At 54.4% G+C, this 6,918-nt stretch overlaps 1 long non-coding RNA gene across 1 annotated transcript in view; it reads right to left on the bottom strand.

The window, feature by feature from the left end:
* Positions 1-385: 385 nt before the first annotated feature.
* Positions 386-6,918, bottom strand: part of LOC109320018 — a 21,759-nt gene continuing 15,226 nt past the window's right edge. The window contains exon 3 of the long non-coding RNA XR_002103699.1: positions 386-398. This is a non-coding gene — a long non-coding RNA (uncharacterized LOC109320018). The remainder of the gene's footprint in view (positions 399-6,918) is intronic.

Genomic DNA, 6,918 nt, shown 5'->3' with positions numbered 1-6,918 from the left:
CTCTCCTGCATAGTACCAGCTGTCGCCATTTGGAAAGCATAGTCCCCAGTTTTTATAAAAGCAAAATATTTATAGTTGATCCAATCTGTTCCTCTGAAAATCTCTTCTCTTCCTGTACACCAATGGTGCTAGAATGCAGACCTCTGATGCTCCCTCCAAATGTTTCCATGAATAGCTGTCAAATGTTGCCATGTACTACAGTACTTTGAGAAGCAGACTGACACCAGCATTTCAGTTGATTGATTTTAAAGTCAAACATACGATTCCCTATTAGGGTCTTGCCAAATGCCTATGTCTAACACAGATAGGCATCCAAGAGTTTGTCTCTGCTCATCTGAAGAGTCTGAGAACTATGCAGATCTCTGTAAAAATTAAAATATAAATCTCATAAGAACAGGCTTTGGAGCCCTTCTGGTGTCTGTAAAGGCCAAAGCTTTGCTCTGGATATTAGAATTCAGTATGTCTGATTCTTTTCTTTCTTTGCTTTTCCACCATTGCAATTCCAATGGCTTCATTGCAATTACTCTTGAGTCTTTCCTACACAAGACAGAAGAGAATTAGACCCCCAATGCACTTTATTCCTAACAAGAAACAAGAACTAAATAGCTGACAAACATGGTCCTTTGAAGTTCAGTTCTGCAAATAAACAAAAGTTCATGGACCACCGAGGGATTTTTTTCCCCCTTCCCTTAACTGTTTTTCACATTCCCACTTTAGACTACAACAGTGGTTCCCAAACTGTGGGTCGCAACCCCAAATGGGGTTGCAACATCAGTGGATGGGGTCACAATAAATGTGCCCCCGGAGATTTCTGTGCCCACAGCGGGGTGCAGGGCTGCAACCAAGCTGGACCACTCTAAGCAGGAGGCACCTCTGCAGTTCAGCAGGTGGGACTCATTGTGAGAGGGAGTGATGCATCAGCATAGCCAACAAGGTGAGGCATGGCAGTGACAACAGCACAAAGTTGTGCCCACACTGCTGCCGAGCGAGCAGGGGGCACTTCAGCATGGCAACCATGGCATCACGGTGCAGTGTGGCATGGTGCGGCACTCCCTCCCTCCTGTGCCAGGTCCTGCCCACTGGGCCACAGAGCCCCTGAGGGCAAGGCAGCAGGGTGGGGAGCCCCAAGTTTTCAGCAGGCACCCTGCATCCTCACCCCTCACCAACGGACTCCACTTTGGCAGTGCTGTCCTGGGGAAGGGGGATGGAGCATGGAGGAAGCTGGGCTCTGCACCCTGCTCCAGCTGCAGCCGCTGCCGCCTCCCAGGGGTGGCAGCTGGGGCTCGGGCACTGCTGTGGAGGCAGGGGTCTGTGGACCCTGACCCTGGTGCACCAGAGGGGGTGGGGGACTGTGGGTAGGGAATGAGGGGCATTGGCAGGGCCAGGGCTCTGTGGTTGATGAGAGAGGGGCACCTGGGATTGTGGGCGGCTATGGGTTGGGAGTGAGGGGCCATGCTGAGAAATGGGGTTATAAATGGGGTCATGCTGAGGAAAAGTTTGGGAAGTGCTGGACTACAACTACCTATGCTTTATTAGGCATTGCCTGGTAATGATTTACAGGTGCCTATACACATGCAATGAGGCTGCTCTGATGTGCTGTAATTACAGCATGTCAGAGCAGACTCAGTTCATCAAGTGTGCTGGAGCATGGTAGTTACTGCACTCCAGCAGATGCCAGCATCACATATATCAACATCCGCACACTGAAAAATGGCAGCAGGGACGCTTTAACTAACGCTCATTTGATAAGCTTTAGTTAAAGCGCCTTTGTCACCATTTTTCAGCATGGGGATGCTGATACATGTGGTGCACTGGGCATTTTAATTAGAACGGCTCTCAGAACTTCTGTAATTAAAGTGCCCCCCCACCCCCGGAACACATGTATAAATGCCCCTAATGCCCACAGCTTGCTGTATTGATTTGCTGGTGTTCTGTCTCTGAGCTGTTTGCGACTGACTCACATTTTTCCAATCCTCACACAAATTGTTAAATGTTTATTCATTATGTTTTCTCTTACAAAGTTTCGGCCATCTTGCCAGGAAGCAGAAGCACTTGGCCTATTCTGAAAAGTCTAAAGGGTTTAAATACTCAAAGGTTCTTAGGCACAATGAGCAGATTGAATGAAGTATGTTGGCACATAAAATGGCACTTAGGAGGCCTTTAAGCACCAAATTCAGAATTATGATCCAAAAGACCCCTGCTCATTTACTGCCTAATCCTGGAGCCACCTCCACGTTTGATCTGGAAGTTCTGTAGGCATTACAGTTTTGGTTCTGCATGTGGTCAAAACTGCCTCAGTTGGTCAAGCTGAGAGCCTACATCCTGCCTGAGCTTAAGCAGGTACCAGAAACTATGTAAAGTGGGGCTTGAGTCCCCCTAGGACCCCAGTTCAGAAGATATACTCTGAAAATGACTTAGACCCTGCCAGAAGTAGATCCCTCACAAAATGCATTTGGGATCACTTTCTTTTCAAAATGTAGGTGCTGCAGTTGCCGCCTGCCTTTAAGCTGAGTTCCATAAGAACACTTAGGTACCTAGTGGGATTTAGGCACTTGGGTGTTTGGTTTGTGGCGCTCAAACCGCTTTAGGTGTGAACTGGGCACTGAGATGTTCGCCCCAAGTGAGATGGCAGCAGTTCTAGACATGGAGTAACAACACTCTAAATACCTAGGCAATTTAACTTGTAGAAACATATTCATCTATGCATTCTCAGTTGTCTAAAGAGTTTAGGTGGGGTCATACTCTTGGACCTAGGTACCCAAATTCTACCAAAATCCTATGAGGGTCCTGAACCAGTAGGCATGCTCTGAGGGTGTCTAACACAGGGCACCTCTACATGAGATGCTTTACCACACACTAGACTAATTGACTGTGTGATAAAGCATCACCGACTACACATGCAGGCAAATGCAAACTAACCATGCTGTAATCACTGCATAGTAGCACATGCAGGGCCCCTGGGGGGGAGTGAATTGGGGTGACCGCCCCAGGCCCCATGTTTTGGGAGATCTTGTGGAGCCAGGCAGAGTGGCAACTACTTGTTCCCCCTCCTCACCCCACCCCCACCACCAATGCCACCACCACCAATGGTGATGGAAGCTTCTTTGGTCCGGGGCAGTGGTATCGGAGTGGGGGTGGGGCCCCACATGGGCTACTTTGCCTCAGACCCTGCACCCTGCTCAGGTTAGCTCTGAGCACATGTGTGGATGCCAACTGGGAGCAAATTTGCTTCTGGTCAGCTCCACTAACAGGAGGCCCCCCTCAGGCTAGCCCCAGGGCCACAAGGATTGGAGCTTTTCCAACCCCAGGGCTGGAGTGGCTAAATGTCTGCTCCAGCCTGGCCTTTAAAACTCTGCAGTGACCCCAGGGCCTGTGCCACCTGCTGCCTGCCTCTGGTCACCAGGTCCCACAGCAGTGGCCCTGGGCCATCCACAGCAGCCTTCTCAGACCCTGGTGCTGGTATTGCCTGCCTGCCTGACCTGCACTGTGACCCTATGCTGTGTGCTAAAGGCACCTGCCCAGGCCTGGCAGACCTGGACTCTCGCTTATAGCCCCTGAGGGCCACTGAGGGAGCCATACTGACATTATCCCTGGCCCCCTACCTACACTGCCTCCTGGGGGTCTAACTGGTATCAGGATGAGACTGAAGATCTCATTGCACTGTGGAGTGAGGCTGAGGTCCACAGAAAGTTTGCCTAGGGTGGGCACTCCAATGCCCCTATTTATGAGGGTCTGGCAGGCCACATGCAAGAGTACAGGCATGACTGGTCAGCATGCTAATGCCACATAAAGGTCATGGCCCTGTGGGAACAGTAGGTCCACATCATGGACCATAACAGCCAGCCAGGGGATGTCCACAGGGCCATGCCTGTTGTGTAGCACCTGGACCACATCCTTGCACCCCAGGACACTGGGCAGAGCCACGCCTTGTTCTCCAGCATGGGCATCTTGCCAGAGCCTCTACCATAGCCTAGCAGTGGTGATGAGATGTCAGCAGTGGAGGGACACTTGGGGCATCATGAGCATGTCCCACCACAGTCCCCACCCCCAGTATCATCCAGCAGCTCTAGCAGCCTGGGCCAGCACCTGCCTCGCTAGCTCTGTGTGTGTAGCTCCACCCAGGAGGCCAACCTGGGGAGGGCACCACCTGCCCTCACAAGCTCCATCTCCTCACTGAAGGGGGCCTCTGCCCAGCCTCTGGCAAGCACTGCACCCCTGCACCCCAGGATGCTGCCAGGAGCAGCATGTCATTGCTGCCATGGGGAAACAGACTCAGCCCTCTAGACATGCCTGCCATGCCCACCTGGTAAGCCCGCACTGGAAGAAGGGCCCTCTCCCCTCCCTGCACTTGCTCCTGCCCCCCCTCCCCACTCAGCCTGGCCCAGCTCCCCCCTGGCCCCTGGAGTTCCCTCCACAGCATACAGGGAGGCAGGAGCTAGTGCAAAACTTCACTGAGCACCAGTGCCCCCTCAGCTAGGCAGGCACAAGCCTCTCACACATGGAAAAACATGTCAATGCAAAAGCTGATATTGTCCTCAGCTGTGGGGGGCAGAGACACTTGGTGTAGGCATAGGTACCCCTCCAGATGGTGGCAAACATTGCAGGGAAGTGGGGGCTTCCCTGCTGCACTGTTGAAGCTCAGGGCCCAACAGGTGTGCTTGGGGTACCATGGCAATCAGCAGGAGCTAGGTGTAGTGGGTTGGACACCCCTCAGTCCATGCAAACAGGTCATTGTGGCATGCCTGGGACACTCTCACCAGGGCCATACTCGGGATTCAGGGCATGTCTGGGGAGGCCTCCTGGGAGGCAGGTGGGGGTGTCCCAGTCAGCCAGGAGCCTCTCACTCCCCTTGCCCAGATACTGTGGGCCTGGCAGCAAGGGAGATGGCCTGGCCTGTAGGAGAAGAGGGGAGTGGGTCTAAGAGCACACACAACAGATGCTGACAGGACCCAGGCTTGTCCTAGCTTGGGAAGGAGGTGGGGAAAGCAGGCTGCCTGCAGCAAGCACCCAGTAGCCCACCTGCCCCTGAGAAGCAAGTGGAGATGTGGGGCTTGGCTGGCAGCTGCCAATGCCAGGGCCTGCCCAGCTGACTTACCATGATCCCTGAGCACCTGTGTACTCACAACCCCCAATCTGAGGCCAGGAAGTACACAGCCCCTTGGTATAGTGCATGTTATCTCAGAAATGTCACAAACTCTTACAAATAGCCTCTTTCTCCTGGCTCTAGCGCTGTTCCTAGTGGGGGGGCGGAAATCGGGATGACTGCCCTGGGCTCCACACTTCGGGGGGGGCCCCACAGCCAGTGCTGTCCAGACCTCACCGTGGCTGCCACGTGATGCCACCACCGAGCACTGCTGGCTCCAGTTGCTTGCTACCTGTCCATCCCCCTCCACCACCAGCTCCAGCTACTTGCCACCTCCCCACGCTGCCTCCAGGCCCCGCACAGGCTGATATGCCCTAGGGATGGCTCTGCCTGATTCTGTAGGTCCAGCAGCTGCACACAGGGAAGAGGCACCACCTGTGTGTGGGGATACACCTTCAGGGTCACCATCACCTTTGACTGGGGCCCTCCATATGAACTGACTCCAGCAGTGGTGGATCCAGAACCAGACCTTGCTGCTGGACTGGCTGGTCATTGTAGCAGAGTAGGGTCTGGTGGACTTGCAAGCTTAGCACACAGATGACATTGCACACAAGTGAAAGAGGGTTGCATACAAACTGAAGAGGGACTGGGAGGACCGGGCATTCAGGGAGAGGCTCCTGGTGCTCAAGGAGAGGCACATCACCCTCCTCAAAAGGATGGTGGAGGCCCAAGAGTGGCCCACAGCTTGCAACTGTGGAGGACCTCAGTTCAGGGGTGGGGGACAGCAGGGAGTTGCTGTTGTTGTTGCTGCCACTGCTGCTGCAACTGGCACTCCCAGTGCCAGGCATCCACCACCTGTGCAAACTTGGTGCACAGAGGACATTGTACACGAGTGAAAGAGGGTTGCATGCAAACTGGAGAGGGACTGGGAGGACCGGGCATTCAGGGAGAGGCTCCTAGCCCTCAAGGAGAGGCACATCAGCCTCCTCAATAAAATGGTGGAGGCCCAAGACTGGCAGGCCACCATGGTGGCCAGGACAGTGGAGGTCATGGAGGAGGGCCACTAAGTGCTAGACACCATCCTGGCCCTGGTTGTCACCTTCATCCCACCCACTGCCCTGCCTCCAGCCCCAGTCCTGCCTGTTCCCTGGCAGCCACCTGCCACCCAGCTGCAAGCACACCAGTGAGCTTGGGCTTCAGCTTCCCCACCAGCTGGTGCCCCCACCTGGACCCACCCCCTGGTACTCGTCCTGGCTTCACATGGCCCCTGAGCAGAAGCTGCCCTCAGAGGGGTCAGCACCACATGTGGGCCCTACTGGCCCGAGTCCTAGGCTGCAGGGTAAAAACAAGCCATGCTGGCAGAGAAGTGACCACCCTCACCCCTGGCTGAGCCCCCTGTCTGCTGGCTTTGCTGCAGTGTGTGCACCTGCAGTGGTGTGGCCAGAGGCCAGGGTGCTAGGCACCTGTCCTTGGGCTCCACCTCATAGGCACCTCCACCCCACTATCCCCCACGCCAGGAGGACACACAGAGTACTGTACATAGGCTGTACAGAGAAGTGGGTGCTTTATTGGTGGTGGGTGGGGTGGTTGGTGGTGGGGCTCTGCGATTCTAGGGGAAGCAGGGAGGGGGTCTGATGTTTGGGAGGGACAGGGCAACAGGGTCTGTGTTTGTGTGGGGGAACAAAGTGCTTTCCAAAAAACTGTTCGCAGTAAGTGTTGTGCTGCAAGTGTGCAGTGGGGTTGGGATATAGATTTCATAGATTTCATAGACATTAGGGCTGGAAGGGACCTCGGGAGATCATCGAGTCCAGCCCCCTGCCCAAAGGGCAGGAAGT

This window comes from Crocodylus porosus, unplaced genomic scaffold (assembly GCF_001723895.1).
Source record: "Crocodylus porosus isolate Cpor-Errol unplaced genomic scaffold, CroPor_comp1, whole genome shotgun sequence".
NCBI lineage: Eukaryota > Metazoa > Chordata > Crocodylia > Crocodylidae > Crocodylus > Crocodylus porosus.
This window is presented reverse-complemented; position numbering and strand designations above follow the sequence as displayed.